This window comes from Nerophis ophidion, linkage group LG26 (genome assembly GCF_033978795.1).
Source record: "Nerophis ophidion isolate RoL-2023_Sa linkage group LG26, RoL_Noph_v1.0, whole genome shotgun sequence".
Taxonomy (NCBI): Eukaryota; Metazoa; Chordata; class Actinopteri; order Syngnathiformes; family Syngnathidae; genus Nerophis; species Nerophis ophidion.
Window position 1 is genome coordinate 25,557,941 of NC_084636.1, and position 22,539 is coordinate 25,580,479.

At 44.9% G+C, this 22,539-nt stretch overlaps 1 pseudogene; it reads right to left on the bottom strand.

Moving 5' to 3' along the window:
- Positions 1 to 4,377: 4,377 nt before the first annotated feature.
- Positions 4,378 to 6,447, bottom strand: LOC133543774 (protein mono-ADP-ribosyltransferase TIPARP-like; annotated as a pseudogene).
- Between the last annotated feature and the right edge of the window lie 16,092 nt (positions 6,448 to 22,539).

Sequence of the window (22,539 nt, forward strand, 5' to 3'; positions counted from 1 at the left end):
GTTCAAGAGATCTATATTGAAGTCTCCACATAAAAAAAGTACTTTTTGACTGATTCCACTGAAAGTTCCCTAAAAGGCTATTTTTTGGAACCTTGGAGACATCATGCCTCGTTGGGGTGTTGTCGGAGGGTGTAACAACACTAACAGGGAGGGATTCAAGTTGCACCACTGGCAAGAAATCTGCCGCCAGACCCCCATTGAATGTACCAGAGTGTCTTCACATTTGACCGGCGATGCTAAGGCAGACATTGCACAGAGATGTATGGATAACCTGCAGATGCATTTGCAACGATTAAGTCAACGAAATCACAAAGGTAAGTTTTGTTGATGTTGTTGACTTATGTGCTAATCAGACATATTTGGTCACGGCATGACTGCCAGCTAATCGATGCTAACATGCTATGCTAATCGACGCTCACATGCTATTTACGCTAGCTGTATGTACATTTGAAACTAGATACCCACATTTAATGCGAAACAAACACTTACCAATCGACGGATTTAAGTTGCTCCAGTGTCACAAGATCCGAAAGTCCTGATCGTTTGGTCTGCATTTTTTACCGGCGATGCTAATAAGGCAGCCATGCTATGGGCCACTTCATTAGGTACACCCACGCTATGGCCGAATAGCGTCAATAGCTATTCGCTCAATAGCTTCAATTTCTTCTTCAATTTCGTTTTCGCTATCTGCCTCCATACTCCGACCATCTGTTTCAATACATGCGTAATCTGTTGAATCGCTTAAGCCGCTGAAATCCGAGTCTGAATCCGAGCTAATGTCGCTATATCTTGCTGTGGTAACCGCCATGTTGTTTGTTTTGGCAGCCCTGTATGACATCACAGGGAAATGGATAGTGGTTTCGAAGATAGTGAAAATAAGGCACTTTAAAGCTTTATTTGGGGATATTCCGGGACCGGTAAAATAAAAAAAAAAAACTTCAAAAAATACAACAAGCCACTGGGAACTGATTTTTATTGTTTTTAACCCTTTTGAAATTTTGATAATGTTCCCCTTTAATCCAGTCTTCAAATCCTTCAATACTTGAGTTGGGTGTTCTATATATACAACTGATCAATACATTTCTACTTCTTTCATGACCTATCTCAATGGTTATACACTCTAAAACATTGTCAATAGCTAGTGACATGTTTTTTACCACCCTGTAATGGAAGTCCTTCATCACATATACTCCACCGCCATTCTTATTTGATCTATTCATATAATTGAGTTCATATCCTTCTAGTTCAAAGTCCATTCCTTTTTTTGTATCCATCCATGTCTCTGATACAGCAATCATTTTGAAAGGTTCTTGAAATTGTTCCAAAAATGATTTCATATTGTTAAAATTTGCACACAGGCTTCTGCAGTTAATATGAATAATTGACAGTTTGTTTCTGGAATTAATGTTGGTTTTGAATTGTATAATATAAACAAATATTGTCCATGTGAGAAAAAAAATGCGTGTCTGGATCTATAGCACTGTCCAATTCCGTCCCGTTATGATCGATGCTGGAAAAGGTTATGAATTCTCTTTCTGATTGATTATTGCTTGTTTGTGTCATGGTTGTGTTTAATTTATTTATCGTTATTGATATTTATATCTGCTATTTTCCTTATGACTATTACTCTTGTTTCCTCTGGTGTTCCATTTAAATATCTCAGAGTTTGCTGTCCATGTTTGTTGTATCTTGCCTTGTTTCCTTAGACTATGTGCTTTTCTGCATTGTTTTTCTTTTAATGTTCATTTATGTACACATCTGTTCCTCTTAACTTATTGCCTTGTTTTAGTAATGCAGTTTTATGTTTCCTATTGGCGAACCTCATTACTATTGCTGGTGCTGTTCCATCCTTCTTCCTCTGGAGTGGGTGGCAAGCTTGCACGTTTGCAATGTCCACTATTATACCCTTGGACTCCAAGAACTTTGCTACCAGACTCTCTGTAGATGTGTCCAAGTTCAAGGTCCCGGGCTCTTGTCCACCATTGGCGGTCACCGCCCGAACATATGAACGGGTATTTAGATTCGTCGTTCATTCTCGTGTATTGTTCTAGCTCGTCCACTCGGTCCGTTAATTGTTCTATTTTTAAGTCTTTAGCGTCATTGTACCATATGTCCCGGCAAGAAATCTGCGTTCAAAAGACTCCGGCTTATTAGTGATTCCTAGAGCCCAAAAAAAGTCTGCGGGCTATAGAGCGTTTTCCGTTCGGGCTCCAGTACTCTGGAATGCCCTCCCGGTAACAGTTCGAGATGCCACCTCAGTAGTAGCATTTAAGTCTCACCTTAAAACTCATCTGTATACTCTAGCCTTTAAATAGACCTCCTTTTTAGACCAGTTGATCTGCCGCTTCTTTTCTTTCTCCTATGTCCCCCCCTCCCTTGTGGAGGGGGTCCGGTCCGATGACCATGGATGAAGTACTGGCTGTCCAGAGTCGAGACCCAGGATGGACCGCTCGTCGGGACCCAGGATGGACCGCTCGCCTGTATCGGTTGGGGACATCTCTACGCTGCTGATCCGCCTCCTCTTGAGATGGTCTCCTGTGGACGGGACTCTCGCTCCTGTCTTGGATCCGCTTGAACTGAACTCTCGCGGCTGTGTTGGAGCCACTATGGATTGAACTTTCACAGTATCATGTTAGACCCGCTCGACATCCATTGCTTTCGGTCCCCTAGAGGGGGGGGGGGGGGGTGGCCCACATCTGAGGTCCTCTCCAAGGTTTCTCATAGTCAGCATTGTCACTGGCGTCCCACTGGATGTGAATTCTCCATGCCCACTGGGTCTGAGTTTTCCTTGCCCTTTTGTGGGTTCTTCCGAGGATGTTGTAGTCGTAATGATTTGTGCAGTCCTTTGAGACATTTGTGATTTGGGGCTATATAAATAAACATTGATTGATTGATTGATTCTCGACACGTAGAGTGTTTACCACCTCTACCAGCTGCATTATTGTTTGTTGGTATTGCTTGATAGCTGATACCTCTACTGTCAAAAATGTGAGGGATCTCTTTATTTCCTCACCTTCATCAGGAGAGAGTATCTTCTTTGGCCCCATGTTCACATGCTCCTGATGAGTTGTGGTTAGGGGCTTGCCTGGCAGCTCTTGCCATCAGTGTGTGAATGTGTGTGTGAATGGGTGAATGTGGAAATAGTGTTAAAGCGCTTTGAGAACCTTGAAGGTAAAAAAGCGCTATACAAGTATAACCCATTTAACATCATTGTTACCTTTATGAACACATCATCGTTCATCCATGCAGACCGGACATTGGCCAAGGGTGGAGTTGGCTCTCCTGGTTACTTTGTTGGGTCTGCTCCTGTCTCTGGCCATGCTACCCCCACCCCAGCAGATGATGGCGTGGAACACCAAAGAGGCCACCTCGGTGTGTATGTTTTTGTTTTGTTTTTAATTGATTTTTGTAGCTGTATGTAGAAATGGCTGGTTGCATCAGCTCTGCTCTATTAATGTCTTTGGCCGAGAGTGGAGTCGGCTGTCTTGGTTGCCTTGTTGGGTCTGCTTCTGTCTCTGGCCATGCCCCCTCCTCCCCAGCAGACGATGGCGTGGAACACCGCAGAGGCCACCACAGTGGATATGTTTATTTTACTTTTTATTCATAGCTGTATGTAGAAGTGTCTGGTTATATCTGCTGCTTTAATGTCTTTAATGTCCTCTGTGTTCTTTGATGTTTTATGTTTCCCTCTTACACACATGCAAGAGGGATGTGTACTATGGCTATGAGTTGTTTTTTTTTCCCCCTTGGCCTCAGTCTGCACCCCCACTCCAGGGCCTAGGCTAAGACCGATTTTTTAATTTTATTTTAATCTTCTATTTTTTTCTCCCCCCCCCCCCTTGTTTACCTGTATGTCATCTTTTTTGTAAGGGGCGCTGGAAGCCGGCAGACCCGTCAGCGATCCTGTTCTGTCTCCCTGTAACGTTTGTCTGATCTTGAATGGGATTGTGCTGAAAATTGTAATTTTCCTGAAGGAACTCTCCTGACGGAATAAATAAAGTACTATCTATCTATCTATCTATCTTAATGCCCTTTGTGTTTTTTGATGTTTCCCTCTTACACACATGCTTATGTGTGCTATGGCTATGAGTTTTTCCCCCCCTGGCCTCAGTCTGGACCCCCTCTTCAGGGGCCCAGGCTTAGACTGAATATTTGAACAAATCAAAATCAGCATTGCCTTTAAAATGACTTGCAGAATTAGTCAAAAACAACAATAGATCACTTTGAACAACTTTCATATAGTCAATAATTACAATCACTCAAAAGCAAAACTTATTTTAATCAAGTGCCAGCTGCAAATAAATAATAATCAACATTTTAAGAAATGCAATGTGGTTTAAAGAATATATGTTAAATATAGTCTTTTATATGATCTTAAATCAAACAATGTCAGTGAACACCTCATCCGACTGAAGTAGCTTTTATCTCTCTCTGGTACACCTAGAAATAGACCGTCCGGTACATGTCAGTGCTTCAATTTCTTTGTGGATGACAAACAGAACATTTTTTGCCAACGTGGACCGCGTCAAATTTTGATGAATTTGGGCACGTCTTTGAAACAGATGAGGAAATAAGGGTAGGTCTGACAGCTGTCAGACACAATAAACTCGTCGGGACAATGTGTTGTGTTAATGCAGGCGTCATAGTGGATTCGCCCATACCGGTCCAAGATCTTCTTCCCCACCAGGACTTTTGCTAAGAATATGTGGCGGAGCCCATCAGGCTTCCCCCAAGTCGTGTACCTATGGGACTTTTTGGCTGAGGTGGCAAAGTAGCATTTGTGATCCCATACGCCCTTGAGAGGGTCGAAGTTGTTCTGGCAGATGTCATTGGCGGCCTTTTGGTTAGTGCCGTGGAAGAGATAGCGCTCCAAAGGTTCCTGGTCGTTGCCAAGCTTTTTCTGCATGGACACCTTTTTCCTGCCAGCGCAAAACAATCCCCATCTTTAGAACATCACGGCACAGCTTACCATGGAACTGATCCAAAATGTTGCACCAAACTGAGCTAAGTCCAATATGTGCAGTCTGACCTTTGATACTTGTCCCAGTGCAGGGCATTCTGGACCATATGGATGCTGACAATGTCCACTATGCTCTCATGCAGACCCTCATTAAAGACTTTCTGGACAGTCTTGAAGGTCCTTGAACAGGCCGGAACATTCACCAGGTTCATGTCCTGCTTTGGGTCTAAAGACCACACTGGAGGGTACCAGGAGGTGAAGTCCTCCAGAGGGTCCACAGTAAAGTTGGGCTGAGGGGGACTCAGGAGAGGCTGGGCAGGCTCTGTCGGGAATCCTGTCCTGGAGGAGGTAAAGGAAAGTCAGTCACGGCTAAGAACTTGATCAAATGGGTTACCGACTTCAAGTAAGGGTGCATAGAGTCAGGCGAGCGGTAAACGTCTAGGCAGCGCACATCCCTCTTGGAGAGGGTCTCGACATCGATTTGGGTCATGGTGGTAAAGTCCACCACATACTTCTTGGCATCGATGATTAAAGAACAGCGTGGCTCCTTCTGGCTAATCTTCCTAAGGAGAAAGTCGGACTGGTCCTGCAACACATTCACAAACAAAAGTTCCTGACTCCACGCCTGAGCGATCTTCATGACACTTGGCGGGACAAATGGACCTGGGTGTACTCCTTCCAATCCAAGCTGTTTCTCCAGTAGATGCGACACTTGGCGGGGAAGTACGGGTTACTCTCCGAGTTGCTCAGGCGTCTGACGCTGCTGTACATGGACGACACGTGTATCTTCATGGTGTTGAAATCTACAATGTGTTGCCCAGTCCTATAGAGCAGAGACCAGATGAAACCAAGCAGAGGCGGGTGAGCCCCCTCAACGCCCCTCAACACCGTTTCCAACACTCTTCCCCATCCACTCACCCGTCACAGAGGTAGACAATGTCGCAGTCCACTTTGCAGTAGTTACGCTCCAGGAGAACTTGGGCAGAAGATTGCACATCCACCCAGGTCAGCGTCTTGGAGCACCACAGCTGCCAGTGGAACGGCAAGGGCGTGTGATGCTTTGGACACGACGCACCCTCAGGGCATTTCCCCAACAGGAAACTGTCGCAGATCTCCACGTTGTTCAAGATCCGTGTGTGAAACAAAGGCGGCTGTGCGGGAGACTCGGAGGTGATCTGGGCGGCTGGCGATGGAGACGCTTGGCCATCTGGGGGCGCCTGACCAAGAGGGGCAGGCTGAAGCACGTTATCCGAGATGTTGGGTAGCGCGCAGGTCTTATGGGGCGAGCCATGTTTCACAACCTTGGGCGGGGTCATGCTGATAAGGGGGGCCGCTGCTGGGTGAAGCTGCTGGTCTTCTGGGTCAGGTGGATGCTGAATTGAAAGGGGTTGGTTAGTGTAGCTTCAGTAGAGTACTCAAGGGCGTAGAATTGGGTAGGGACGCTAGGAACACGTCCCTACCAATATCCAGCCGCTACTGTGTAGTCAATATCAATACAAGCGCTGCCCGTAATGTTTTGTCAGTGATTATGGCACAGAAAGGGTTAAATGTTGGTCTCTGCTAGAAGTCCCGCCGCTAACCTAAATATCGCTGCCTGATTGGTTGCCGCTTTCATGCTAACTTACGTGTGATTGGCTGTCCCCACTGTCACTCCTCACTGTGGAAAAAAGAGTCCCACCTATCCAGACGTTAGCTCCAAATTAGCACTGCATCTCGTCTTTTCCTCCGCTTTTTTTCCAGCTGAAAGTCAATGCTCAGTCCCCTCTACCATTGTTAACCCTCCCCGTAGGTGAAAGTTAACCTTAAACATGTGAATTCGACTACTTTAGTCCGTTTTTTAACATCGTAAAAACATCAGCTGTCTTTTTCTACGGACTGCAACAGTCCGTTGTCATGGATACATGACAACAACTTCCATTCACAGCAGTCATACGTGCCTGAGGCGGAGTGATAGCCGACGCTGTGATCAGGCTTTAGAATAGTAGCCGTGCTCAATATTTAAACCACGGTTAACAGCCAATCAGGTCGCCGGATTTCACCTTTCCGTTTTATTTTTTGAATTTTTTTTAGTTTCATGTAACATATTTACAGTACAAACGCAGCAATAGAAAGAAGTAGATGAAGGGAAAAATTGTGAGTGATTTAAACACAAGTTGGGGAAAAGATTATTACAGTTCATTTATGTTTATTTACAATGTTGTATTGCATGAATGTATTTCTGATGTTGTTGATGGACAGTAGGCTATGCTAATTGACAGTATGATGCACAGTTGCACTACAGCCCTACACTAAAGAGTGAAGATGAGAACTATTCCAAGTTGTCTCCTTTGCTTTCATTTTAGTTGCTTTACACTATAACAGGGGTGCCCATTACGTCGATCGCGATCGACTGGTCGATCTCGGAGGGTGTGTCAGTCGATCTCAAGCCAGGCATTAAAAAATAGACATAAAAATGAGCAATCATCAATCATACCAAGACTTCACTTTCGTCAGTTGTTTGACATTCTCGGCACCCGAGGATCTTGTGAGATGACGCTGGCTGCTGCGAGCTCATATTTAAGAAAAAAATCACTAACAGGGCGGACGCAGAGAAACACATTTTATTTCTAGAGACTCCGTACCTAGTGTCAAAACTCTAAAGACCGACTGCACAGTTCCTGTCTTCACCATAAAAGACCTGTTTCATCCTGCCTGTGCTAACAAAATAAGAGTCTCAGAAAGCTAGCGTGCACAAGCTAGCAAGCTACGGAGTTTGATGCCAATGTATTTCTCCCCCGCCCTCAGCGACCGCTTTCTCACTTGCTTGCCCACCCGCACACTCACTGACGTCACTCACCTGCTGCCAGACATTAAAGGGCCACACACATATGCTACTCTCATAACAAAGTGTTTGAAAACGAGTATGCAAGTTGGACAAATGAGATGCCAAATCCTACCACTTTCATGTGGTATTGGACAGAAAGGAGGACTTTTTTTTTCCTCCATTTGAAAATGCGGACGTTATCAGCACCACTGTCTAATTCCAATCAATGCAAGTCATCAGAATCAAATACAACAACTTATATTCTTGTCTTCATGAAAGAAAGGAATCTATGTGTGTTAAACATGCTTGTATTATCATTAAACACCATTAACTTGTTAACAAAAATGTCTCTTTCATAAATAAATAAATATAAATTATAAATTTGAATGAGGTAGATCTCCTCGACTTGGTCAACTGAAAAGTAGCTCGCCTGCAGAAAAAGTGTGAGCGCCCCTGCCCTGTAACATCTGCATGACGTGAAATTATGATTGCTAATGTAAAAAAAAAAAAAAAGTAAACTTTCAGAGTGCTGCCTTGGGGCACTTTTGTGTCCCCACCAATCTCAAAATCAGACCTACTCCCTTGAGAGTAATACTGTAGATTTACAAAACCCAAAACCAGTGAAGTTGGCACGTTGTGCAATTCGTAAATAAAAAACAGAATACAATGATTTGCAAACCCTTTTTAACTTATATTCAATTGAATAGACTGCAAAGACTAGATATTTAATGTTCGAACTGAGAAACCTGTTTGATTTTTTTTGCAAATAATCACTAATTAATTTAATGGCAGCAACACATTGCAAAAAAGTTGGCACAGGGGTATATTTACCACTGTGTTACATGGCCTTTCCTTTTAACAACACTCAGTAAACGTTTGGGAACAGAGGAGACCAATTTTTGAAGCTTTTCAGGTGGAATTCTTTCCCATTCTTGCTTGATGTACAGCTTAAGTTGTTCAACAGTCTGGAATCTCTGTTCCATATTGCGCGACACATTTTCAATGGGAGACAGGTCTGGACTACAGGCAGGCCAGTCTAGTACCCATACTCTTTTACTATGAAGCCAAGTTGTTTTAACACGTGGCTTGGCATTGTCTTTCTGAAATAAGCAGGGGCGCCCATGATAACGTTGCTCGGATGGCAACATATGTTTCCCCAAAACCTGTATATACCTTTCAGCATTAATGGTGTCTTCACAGATGTGTAAGTTACCCATGCCTTGGGCACTAATACACGCCCATACCATCACAGATGCTGGCGTTTGAACTTTGCGCCTTCAACAATCCGGATAGATCTTTTCCTCTTTGTTCCGCGGGACACAACGTTTCCAAAAACAATCCGGATAGTTCTTTTCCTCTTCGTTCCGCAGGACACAACGTTTCCAAATAAATTTGAAATGTGGACTCGTCAGACCACAGAACACTTTTCCACTTAGCATCCTTTCATCTGAGGTGAGCTCGGGCCCAGTCTTTTTCGTCACTTTTGCCAGCTTTTTTGAAACATGTCGCAGGCATCAAATTCCAAATGAACTAATATTTGCAAAAAATTTATGTTTTTCAGTTCGAAGGTTAAGTATCTTGTCTTTGCAGGCTATTCAATTGAATATAGGTTGAAAATAATTTGAGAATCATTGTATTTTGTTTTTATTTACGATTTACACAATGTGCCAACTTCACTGGTTTTGGGGTTTGTAAATTCAGACTCTTATTTCTCTTCAATCCACTTAGCTTTTAGAAGTCTAGTCTAGTCAGAACAAACACCCGTTAGCCCCAAAATGACATAGTTTACTCGAACTTGGTCAATTTTAGCACCGTGATGTCAAATGTGCTGCTAGCATTTAGGAGGTGCAGCTAATAAAAGTTTATAATGAAGAAAGTTACCTTCTCGAATCCTGAATGTTGACTGCAGGGACAATGTTGACCGCAAAGAGAAAGTCCCTCAAGGACATGTCAGGATGGGAATGATGATGAAAGACGGGTAGATTTTTTTTCATGTCTTTAATGCTTTGGTAAGAAAAAAAATGTTTTCACCTTTGTATTATTTGACTGGCTGTTCAAAGTATGGATTAAAAAATTAAACGTTAAAAGTAAAATCAGTTCAACTTTGTATTGTGCGTCATATTGTCTACAATACTAATGACTAAAACCTATCATTGTGCATTTTAGTTATAACAAAAATATGAAGTTTACATTATATTAAATCAATCAATCAATCAATCAATGTTTATTTATATAGCCCCAAATCACACATGTCTCAAAGGACTGCACAAATCATTACGACTACAACATCCTCGGAAGAACCCACAAAAGGGCAAGGAAAACTCACACCCAGTGGGCAGGGAGAATTCACATCGAGTGGGACGCCAGTGACAATGCTGACTATGAGAAACCTTGGAGAGGACCTCAGATGTGGGCAACCCCCCCCCCCCCTCTAGGGGACCGAAAGCAATGGATGTCGAGCGGGTCTAACATGATGCTGTGAAAGTTCAATCCATAGTGGCTCCAACACAGCCGCGAGAGTTCAGTTCAAGCGGATCCAAGACAGCAGCGAGAGTCCCGTCCACAGGAGACCATCTCAAGCGGAGGCGGATCAGCAGCGTAGAGATGTCCCCAACCGATACAGGCGAGCGGTCCATCCTGGGTCGCGACGAGCGGTCCATCCTGGGTCTCGACTCTGGACAGCCAGTACTTCATCCATGGTCATCGGACCGGACCCCCTCCACAAGGGAGGGGGGGGACATAGGAGAAAGAAAAGAAGCGGCAGATCAACTGCAGATCAATCTATGTAATATAAGTAACCTGGGATTATTATTCAAGATTTTTTTTTTTCAATTCCAACGTTATTTAACTTACTATAGATACATTCCAATTGTTTTATGGGAATACTCTGCATATTTTTTAAATTGTATTTACGAATTATTGTGTATTTTCTCATTTTAAATATAAATAAAATATTAAATTTTAACTTGGGAAATCAGACACAAAACACTTGAGTATTTTTTTTTTTAACTAATAGTCATAACCGTGGCCATAACTACCATTAAGGTCAAGTCATCTTTTAAATGACAAAAAGATGGTACTGCAAATATACTCTTTGTAGGACAGGTATTCTCAAACTGTGGTACGTGTACCACCAGTGGTACGCGGGCTCCTTCAAGTGGTACGCCAAAGAATCACCTGAATAAACTACTGTGTTTAACTTTAATATATTTAAAAACTGTGTGTAATGTTGCAATGGACACCATTTTTAATAAAATTATTAAATAAAACAGCTGCCTTTTTTAATGTAGTAGTTTGGCCTACTATGCTACTGCATTTTAATGTTAGTCATTATGGTGTTACTTGGAGAGCCAAGTGTTTTGTACTTGGTGATAAAAGTTTGAAAACTACTAGTGTGGGAGGGGGTGTAGTCAGCGCTGCTTGCAGGAGGAAAAGTCACCGCTGCTGTCCGTGGTTACTGAGGGCGAGCACCATCAGGCAGGGGTGGGGCATGTGCTGACGGGGAGACACAGCTGGCAGGTGATTCGGTTTCACAGGTGGTACGTGTCAATCGAATCATCTGTTGTCTTTAACAGTGAGCGTCCGGGAGCAGAAGGAAGAGGAGGACTGGTGAGACTGAAAAGTCTTGACAAACGTTAACGATTGAAAACTGCAAAACATTAAACCTTTGTTTAACCCCGCACAACTGGCTTCCAGAGAGTATATCTGTGAGTCTGCGAGTACGTGATTGTACAACTTGTAATAAATCGGAAAGTCAATTTGCTTTTAACACAGCTGAGGTCTGCTTGGCTGTTTTTTCTCTAATTTTCTAAAGCTGCAGTGCCCTCCTATGCATTAAATCTCAGCAAATACAGTTGAATATCTATCCATCCATCCATCCATTTTCTACCGCTTATTCCCTTTCGGGATCACGGGGGGCGCTGGCGCCTATCTCAGCTTCAATCGGGCGGAAGGCGGGGTACACCCTGGACAAGTCGCCACCTCATCGCAGGGCCAACACAGATAGACAGACAACATTCACACTCACATTCACACACTAGGGCCAATTTTAGTGTTGCCAATCAACCTATCCCCAGGTGCATGTCTTTGGAAGTGGGAGGAAGCCGGAGTACCCGAAGGGAACCCACACTTTCACGGGGAGAACATGCAAACTCCACACAGAAAGATCCCGAGCCTGGATTTGAACCCAGGACTGCAGGAACTTCGTATTGTGAGGCAGACGCACTAACCCCTTTGCCACCGTGAAGCCCGTTGAATATCTAAAAAAATCATATTAAATAACATGATTTTAATAACAATTTTATGATGGGGGAAAATACATCCATCCATCCATTTTTACCGCTTATTCCCTTTTGGGGTCGCGGGGGGTGCTGGCGCCTATCTCAGCTTCAATCGGGGAAAATTCAATGTACATTTTTCGTCTTGAGTCCCATTAGCTAATTCACCCCTGTGCATTTTTTCTCCAGGCGACTATCACCAGCCGAACAAAACTACGATGCTGGTGACAGGGAGCTGCTGGCCGTCCACGAGGCACTAGTAGAGTGGAGACACTGGTTAGAGGGAGCGAGACACCAGTTCCAAATGTTGACTGACGATAGCAACCTTCTCGCCATTCGGTCAGCGCGACGGATCAATAATCGACAGGCAAGGTGGCAACAGTTTTATTCTCGCTTCGACTACGTCTTGTCTTACAGACCTGGATCCAAGAACCTGAAGGCAGACGCTTTGTCCAGAGTACACATGACTGAGGACGCTTGTCCGCCTATCCCTGAGACCATTCTGCCACCAACGCGAATTGTCGGAATGGTAACCTGGAAAATCGAGGACCAAGTGAAGGCTACAGGGTCGTCCTGGACCTGGGGGTGGACCTCCTGGCAAGCTGTTCGTTCACCGTGAACTTCAGTCCCAGGTCCTGGATTGTGCTCACTCCAGTCTGTTCTCCTGCCATCCTGGGTTCCAACGAACATTATCCTTTGTTCGAAGACGTTTTTGGTGGCCATCCTTGGCTGCCGACACTCGTGAGTTCATCACTGCCTGTTCAAATTGTGCCCGCAGTAAACCATCACACCGACCCCCGGCTGGTCTCCTTCGCCCACTGCCGATCTCTGCTCGACCTTGGTCGCACATAGCCATGGACTTCGTTATGGGGTGCCCCGTCTCGAGAGGTAATAACACCATACTCACCATTGTTGACCGTTTTTCGAAGGCAGCCCACTTCATACCCCTCCGCAAGCTGCCTTACTCCTCCGAGATAGCGGATTTCATCACGTTGCACGTCGTCAAGCTACATGGGATTCCTACGGACATCGTATCCGACCGGGGCCCCCAGTTTACTTCTAAGGTATGGAAAGCATTGTAAAGGGATCGGGGCCTCGGTCAGCCTCACCTCTGGGTATCACCCCCAAAGCAATGGACAGGCCAAAAGGGCTAATCAAAGTCTGGAGTCTATGCTTCGCTGTGTTGCCCAACGTCAGCCCACGTTCTGGAGCAAGTTCATTCCGTGAGTGGAATACTCCTTCAAGGCTATGAAGAGCTCCGCCACCGGTATGTCTCCTTTTGAGTGTTCTTTGGGTTATCAAACCCCTATGTTTCTCTAGCAGGAACTTTGAGGTCAGGGTACCCTCTACCAGGGCCCACATCTTGAGGTGTCAGAGGGTGTGGAGAGCAGCTCGTAGAGCCCTAGTGAAAGCATCAGAGAGGATGTGTCACAGCGCTAACAAACACCGCATCCCGGCCCCTTCCTACCAGCCTGCACAGAAGGTCATGTTACTTGCGAAGGACCTCAATCTCCAGTTACCGTCCCAAAAATTGACCCCCCCGTTTTGTTGGTCCTTTTCCCATCGGTTCTTTAATCAACCCAGTGTCTTTTAAATTGGCTTTCCCACCCTCGATCAAGCGACATCCTGTGGTCCATGTGTCTCAAATTAAGGCGGTGGTGGAGAGCGTTTTATCTCCTTCTACCCCTACCCCAGCCCCCCCTAGGTTCCTGGATGACGGTGACCCGGTTTGGACGGTAAGGAAGATCCTCAGGGTCCGTCGACAGGGTAGGGGGCTTGTATACTTGGTCGACTGGGAGGGATACGGACCGGAGGACAGATCATGGGTGCCGGCCTCCTACCTTGCTGACCCCTCACTTCTGGAGGATTTCTACCGCGCCAACCTGGGGGCCCTCAGACGCTCGTCGTGTGCCTCGCCTAAGGAGGGGGGTACTGTCACGGCTCGGATTCGAACCCAAGATTTTCCCACAGCAGATTCCCACACTCCTTCTAGCAGCATGCCAGTACACCATCCCGCATGCGCCGATCGCACCACGCCCACGCTTCGCCGCAGCTGCAAGCTGCCTATCATCAGAGCACCTGGCAACAATCAAAGGAACAGCATAAAATCCAGTCACTCCTTGGATCCTGCGCCGGAACGTATTTGACTCTTGTATATCCGCCCTGTTTCGTGTGCTCGAGCGTTGGATCTCGACCGCCACCCGGAAATTAGACGGCCTCCCTCAATCCTCGATCCCTCGCCTGGACTCGGACCTTGTTGCTTGCCGCCTACCCTCGACCTCCAGCCTGTCCCCGGATCTCCCTTGTGCCTACCCCCTTGGTCAGATGAAGGTTTCATTCATCACGCATGTACAACTTCCTCCTGTATTATTTACATGGTTAACTTTACACTTAATCCTGCAACCACAACACTTAGAGTAGCATACACATCCCACACAATCATCAAAGGTTACAATAAACCTGGTAACCTTAAGTCTTTCGTGGTGTCGTCACACCTAGTGTGTGTGTGAAAATCATTGGTACTTTAACTTTAACTTTAATTTTGTATACTTTCTGAATATCCTTGTTCTATTTTTAAACAAAGAAAACAATCTGAAATTAGCATTTTTTTTTTTCCAAGTTATCATGCCGTCCGGCCCACTTGGGAGTAGATTTTTCTCCATGTGGCCCCTCCATCTAAAATTAGTTTGACACCCCTGCTTTACATAATAGGAACTCTGTTGACTGCATTATTCATGCACACACTTTGGTGCACACACAAGTTTGCATAATACATTACCATTATTTCATGGTTAAAAACACATTCATAACCATTTTACTACTGGAGGGCAATCATTCATGGCTCAGGGGGCTAAAGGTGTTATGGCATCAGACCTCCACGTGTTGTGTTGCGTACACACAGAAGACAAACGCCAGACTAATTTGATGCAATGAATTGCATGAAATGTCATTATGATTGTGACTCATCATGAATAATAGATGGGTGAGTAATAATGAGACATTTGAACAAAAAAGGGGCTCCTGCAGGTGTCATCAGCTGCAGCACAACACTAAAATATCACAAAGTGACATCCAGTAAAATCATAGATTGGTGCAAATTTTGTGTTCCTGATGTTTTCATGTGTCGGGGTTTTTTTGTCGCCTTTTGGTTCGAGACCCTTGGGACTGTATGACAAGGTGTGGTACTTTCATGACTTTTGCGATGCTTTTTTGTGAACTTCTAGATCTGCCTCCAGGGTGTCAAAACGTGGATTATTTCGCTGCTTACTGCGAGGATTGTTTTTTCTGGGATGCAATATGACTAGACCAGTCATGGCTAGAAGGTAGGAACATTTTTAATTTCTACTCAAAAAAGGGTACAAACAAAAGGCGCTCACAGCAGAGGCACAAAACCTGGTGCAGGAAACAAATCTAACACTTAAACGTAAATGTAGAGAGGCGGAGCTGGCATTCCGACAGCGAGGCAGGGCCCAAGATGGCGGCGAGGAGGTGTTGACTGCGAGCAAGCAGCGAAACGGGGCGTGCCGGAATCAACCCCACAAATACTATCAGGTGCGTGTGTCGTCCAGCCGGGCACAGTTTAAATCTCCTCTCGCACTCCATAAAAGGGCAGCAGCCGTAAACCCCGGGCGGAGAGACACAGAGAGAAGGAGCCAGAAGGAAGCCGATGCTGAGTGCGAGAGGACAAGAGCACAGGGAAGACGACGCATGCAGCCGAAAAGCTGAAGCAGAAAAGCGGGAATACTGCAAAGAAAACCGACAAGAGACTTACTTATTGCAAAATAAAAGAAGTCTACACTCGCTCGACAGAATGTCCTTCCTTGGTGGTACTGAGAACCCGCACGACGACCGTCACAGTAAACTATGCACACAAAACCAACAACACTTACTCTGGCATGGGCATAGCATGAAATTATCATCAGAGTGAAACTATCAAGACACAAGACCACAGGAGCTCTGTGCTCTTGTGTCATCCTTTTGTGTTTCCCTCTTGTTTTCATGTGTTATTATATTTTTTTTGCCTTTTGGTCCGGGACCCTTTGGGACTGTGTGACAAGGGGTGGCACTTTCGTGACCTCTGTGGTGCTTTTTTTGTGGACTTCTGGATCTGCCTCCCGGGAGCCTTTTGGCCATGGAGACCAGCTGCTGGGTCTCTGCTACACCGGAGTCGGTTTGGAGGGACTGGAGGAGATGCGGATGAGGGGACAGGGCTGCGGAGCTAGCACTGAGCACTGGGACGGAGAGGCTTCGCGGTGTCTTGGCTGGGTGAGCAGGTGTCGGACACCTCAGTCACCTTGGACGTATCCTCGCTCATCCATGCGGACTGGACACTGGCCGAGAGTGAAGTCGGCTGTCTTGGTTGCTTTGTTGGGTCTGCTCCTGTCTCTGGCCATGCTCCCTCCACCCCAGCGGACGATTGCGTGGAACATCGCAGAGGCCACCACAGTGGATATGTTTCTTTTACTTTTTATTTATAGCTGTATGTAGAAGTGTCTGGTTGTATCTGCTGCTTTAATGTCTTTAATGTCCTCTGTGTTCTTTGATGTTTGATGTTTCCCTCTTACACACATGTAAGAGGGATGTGTACTATGGCTATGAGTTGTTGTTTTTTTCTCCCTTGGCCTAAGTCTGCACCCCCTCTCCAGGGCCCAGGCTAAGACCGATTTTTTTATTTTATTTTAATCTTCTATTTTTTTCCCTCCCCCCCCCTGTTTACCTGTATCTCATCTTTTTTGTAAGGGGCGCTGGAAGCCGGCAGACCCGTCAGCGATCCTGTTCTGTCTCCCTGTAATGTTTGTCTGATCTTGAATGGGATTGTGCTGAAAATTTAAATTTTCCTGACGGAATAAATAAAGTACTATCTAATCTATCTAATCTAATCAACAAGAGAGCAAAAACAGAGTCAATCCAGAGCATCAAGAGTATGAACAATGTCAATGTCGTCAGGCAGACTGACTTAAAATGACAGCCTTAAATATTCTCTCCTGATTAAAACAGGTGTGTGAGTCCAGACAAATGAGGCAGGTGAAACTATTGAGTTGCCATGGGGACCAAACAAGGGAGCGCAAAAAGCAGAAACTAATGGAGTCCAAAACTAGCAGAAAAATAACAAAACATAATCCAGACCGCAGCACGGTGAAGGAGGGGTCAGTGCGTCTGCCTCACAATACGACGGTCCTGAGTAGTCTTGGGTTCAATCCCGTGCTCGGGATCTTTCTGTGTGGAGTTTGCATGTTCTCCCCGTGAATGCGTGGGTTCCCTCCGGGTACTCCGTCTTCCTCCCACCGCCAAAGACATGAACCTGGGGATAGGTTGATTGGCAACACTAAATTGGCCCTAGTGTGTGAATGTGAGTGTGAATGTTGTCTGTCTATCTGTGTTGGCCCTGCGATGAGGTGGCGACTTGTCCAGTGTGTACCCCGCCTTCCACCCGATTGTAGCTGAGATAGGCACCAGCGCCCCCCGCGACCCCAAAGGGAATAAGCGGTAGAAAATAGATGGATGGATAATCCAAACCACAGAACATAACACAGGGAGCTTTTTGGCCATGGAGACCAGCTGCTGGGTCTCTGCCAAAACCAGAGTCCGTTTGGAGAGACAGGAGGAGATGCGGATGAAGAGACGGGGGCTGCGGAGCCGGCATTCAACGCCGGGACGGACGAGCTTTACAGTGTCTTGGCTGAATGAGCGTGTATGGGACAACTCGGTCTCCTTGGGCGTATCCTCGCTCATCCATGCGGACTGGACACTGGCCGACGGTTTGTGGGCGGCCGAGGGTGGAGACGGCGCTCTTGGTTGCTTTTTTGGTCTGCTCCTGTCTCTGGCCATGGAACATCGCAGAGGCCACCACAGTGTAAATAAATAAATAAATGGGTTGTACTTGTATAGCGCTTTTCTACCTTCAAGGTACTCAAAGCGCTTTGACACTACTTCCACATTTACCCATTCACACACACATTCACACACTGATGGAGGGAGCTGCCATGCAAGGCGCCAACCAGCACCCATCAGGAGCAAGGGTGAAGTGTCTTGCTCAGGACACAACGGACGTGACGAGGTTGGTACTAGGTGGGATTTGAACCAGGGGCCCTCGGGTTGCGCACGGCCACTCTCCCACTGCGCTATTTATTTTTTATTTTTTGTTGTTGTTTTACTTTTGTGGCTGTGTATAGAAGTGGCTGGTTGCATCAGCTCTGCTATTTAAAGTGTTCATTATCCTTTGTGTTCTTTGATGTTTCCCTCTTACACACATGTTTATGTGTGCTGTGGCTCTGAGGTTTTTTTTGTCCTTGGCCTCAGTCTGGACCCCCTCTCCAAGGGCCCAGGCCTGTTCCTTCCTCCCCAGCGTTTACCTGATTCTCGCCTTTTTGTTTGTAAGGGGCGCCGGAAGTAGGCAGACCCGTCAGCGATCCTGGTCTGTCTCCCTGCAATGTTTGTCTGCTCTTGAATGGGATTGTGTCATGGCGCATGCGCAATCCCGCATGCCATCTGCAGCAAGCACAGCCAGCCAGGAAACGCCCCTGCTTGCGCATCCCGCATTGCGGCCACGCGCCTGCACGGCTGCAGGCAATAAGCAATCAGCGCACAAGGGCGTAATGAGGGCAGACAGAATACAGACCAGCGGATCCAAAGATCCAGTGCCTGAACGTAGTTCACTACTTGTAGTAAGCAAGCCGTCTCTGGCTTCCCTCTTCATATGTGCTCTCTTTGTGCTTTCCCTCTGCCCTTGTCTCATGTTCTCGGTGTTCCCCGTAGTCATACTTGCCAACCTTCCCGATTTTTCCAGGAGACTCCCAGTCTACCGAAAATCTCCCGGGGCAACCAATCTCCCGAATTTCTCCTGATTTCCACCCGGACAAAAATATTGGGGGTGTGCCTTTAGCGTCCTCTCTCACCTGAAATCTTCATCCATTGTGGACGGTGTGGCGAAATTGAGAGAGTGGCCGTGCCAGCAATCTGAGGATTACTGGTTCAATCCCCACCTTCTAACATCCTGGTCACATCTATTGTGTCCTTGAAAAAAACACTTCAACCTTGCTCCTGATGGGTCCTGGTTAGCGCCGTGCATGGCAGCTCCCTCCATCAGTGTGTGAATGTGTGTGTGTGAATGGGTGAATGTGGAAGTAGTGTCAAAGCGCTTTGAGTTCCTTAAAAAAAGGGTAGAAATGTGCTATACAAATACAACCCATTTACTTTAACACGCATGCTGACCAGACACAGCCTGTGGTCAAGTCCGCTTTTCTTCCATACACACAGCATAGCATCACATAGCATCTACCCCTTCTCACACACATAAGTGAATGCAAGGCATACTTGCTCAACAGCCATACTAGTCACACTGAGAGTGTCTATATAAACAACTTTAACACTGTTACAAATATGCGCCACACTGTTAAGCCACACCAAACAAGGATGACAAACACGTTTTGGGAGAACATCCGCACCGTAACACAACATAAACAATACAGAATAAATACCCAGAACCTCTTGCAGTACCAACTCTTCCGGGAAGCTAAAATATGCACCCCCCACCCCCATTTCCCGAATTTGGATGTCTCAAGGTTGGCAAGTATGTCCAGAGTTTTTCCTCAGTTTCCTGTGATCGAGTTGTGCGCCTCGACTTCCCACCGGATTTTGGACTGCTTCCCTCGATCCTCGACCTCCGCTTGGACACGGACCTCGTCGCCTCTCTCCAGACCTCTCGCTTGTGTTACTGTCATCTTGCCTTGCCCCTCTGGACTGTTGAAGGATTCATCCACCACGCACAAAAAACATCTGGTAATCATTCACCATTCACTTACAGTAGCAGACACACCCCAACATATCATGGGATTAAATCTTAATTTAATCCCACGGGGGTTATTAAAGTAGTTCTGATTCTGATTTATTGTCAAATATGTCTAAAAATATGACAGACCTTCCTGCTATATTGACACATTTGTTCAGTGGGGTGGGGGGAAAGTAACCTGACAGCTGTATAGGTATCATCACTTCAACACAATTACACACACCATTGGATGGAGCATGGACATATTCTTCACTGATTATGATAACATCACATAATAATACATTAAAACTGTTGTGTTTTAGTTTTATCCTGCCTTCTCCTTTTCTGCACCTGTGTGATCAGTGTTTCATCCTCGGCAAAGGGCAGACCTTGTGGCACACCTGCTCTAAATTAACCTGGCAATATTTAGGCTCGTTACTGACAGCTTGGCCTCGCCGGTTATAGTATCCCGAACTCTCCTCGTGCATGCACCTGCTTCACCAGTCCCGGTACGTTTTCACCACTTTGTCCTGAATTCCCTAACCTCTTGTGTGTTTATTTATTAGTCTCCTTGAGGTAAAAGGATTTCTTTTTTTTTTGGACTCTTGCCTTGCTCAGTGTGCCCTGGCCTTTTCACCCGCCGACCTCTGAGGAACCTATTTTGTCCTGATTACATGGTGTGTGTTTCTGCCCTTAGTTATCTCTTTTTGTCTAATTACATTTTTTAATTTTTTGTAATCCCACCTTGTCGCCCGTCTCTGCATCCTGGGGTCACTCCCACTTAACCAGGACCCTAACAAAAACATGCTAATCTAATATCTGCTCAGGATGCATTTTGTGATTTGAGTGTGTTTTGGAAAAACAAAGTCAAACAACCATTTTTGTTATGTCTGCTCACACCATTCTTTATTTTTATTTTTTTTACCAAATATTTTTCTCATAGCAAATTAACAAATACAACAAATAGCCTTTTTTATATACAAATGGATTGATTAAGGTGGACCAAGACAAAAAAAGAATGTCTCATCTCACAGTGTCGTAGTTGTCATGGAGGATAAAAAAAAATATGTCTGCATTTAAAAAAAAAAAATTAGTGAAAGGACAAGATATCACATTGCATGCTTTTTAAACACTGTGCTTCCTCTTTAATTACATGTTTTTAATGTGTATAAAACGACATACTACAAAACAGCAATACAATATCCATCGACAATAAAGTCAATATTTACATGTCATGATTTTTGCATGACCACGAAATTGCAGCCTTCCATGTTTTAAATAAAAAAGTAGACCCTAGTAGTACTTTATTTGAATAGTATGCCGTACCATGTAAAGCCAACAGAGAAGCAAAGCAGTACTTTATTCTAAAACTAAAATGACCCCTCATTGTCCGAATATATATTCTTAAATACATAATTTAATACCATCTAAAGCCAACAGAAGGCAGCTAGTAGTCAACTTTATGTCTGAAATGTTCAGTAAGACCAAATATGGTATTGTAAGTGGTAATATGCTTCTTATTGTATTGTTTTAATGCAGTATAATATAGAACCAACAGAGGGCAGCACAGCAACATGAGCAAACGTGCCATGCGTCCTTTTTAAGGGGGAACTTCACTTTTTTGGGAATTTTTGTCTATCATTCACAATGAGAGACAACATTTTTATTTGTGTCTATCATTCACAATGATTCCGCCTATGAAGTGCGCTAAAATGCTTCCAATAACCTACATCAACGTTTTTATATACTTACTGTAAGACAAAATATATAACGTAGTCATGTATTATTTACACATCTTGCTCCTTTTAAGCATTCGGTGACGCATTAATTTCACAGATGCATGACAACGTTTGCTATTTCCTTCAACAACACTTCTATTAATCATGGCAGACTTCATGAGAGCCAATATCAACTACTTTGGGACAAATGATGACCTTGTATTTTTGAGCCTGAATATAAGGAGGATGAGCTACAAGTTTTACAAGCTACCACTGATTGTCACACACACACTAGGTGTGGTGAAATTACTCTCTGCATTTGACTCATCCCTTTGTTCCACCTCCATGGAGGTGAGGGGAGCAGTGAGCAACAGTGGTGGACGTGCCCAGGAATCCTTTTTGGTGATTTAACCCCCAATTCCAACCCTTGATGCTGATTGCCAAGTAGGGTCTCATTTTTATAGTATCCGATATGACTCGGCCGGGGTTTGAACTCACGACTGGACATCCTAACCACAAGGTGACTGAGCAGGTGGCCTATTAGTAGCACAATTCCTAAGTGCCAAACAAGAAATACTGCAAACATAATCAAACAATCACTTACTGCACAATGTCTGCTCTCACTGGGATGCCGACTGATGGGATGTTCATATATTTCTGTTTAGATGAAGAATTAATCGCAATCTTCAACCAGGTAAACAACTTTTTTTAAGTGGGTACAAGCAAGCTTAATTTTGTTTCTTTCTTGCCACCTTAGGTTTTAAGTTGAATGTTTAATGATTTATTAACTAGAATTCACTTTTTCCAATGCAGCAGCTCACCAGCTCAGTATACCAATAGCTGCATAAGATATTTACCTCTCTATGATGACGACGCTGCTAAAAGTAGTTCCTTGACGTTAGCTCCTATATCGCTAATAATTGACTAATATTCAGATCTTGACATGTAAATGGGGTATTGCTGGTGGTTTTTTAATGTTTTTTTGGGGGGGGGGGGGGGGCTTGTGGGTACAA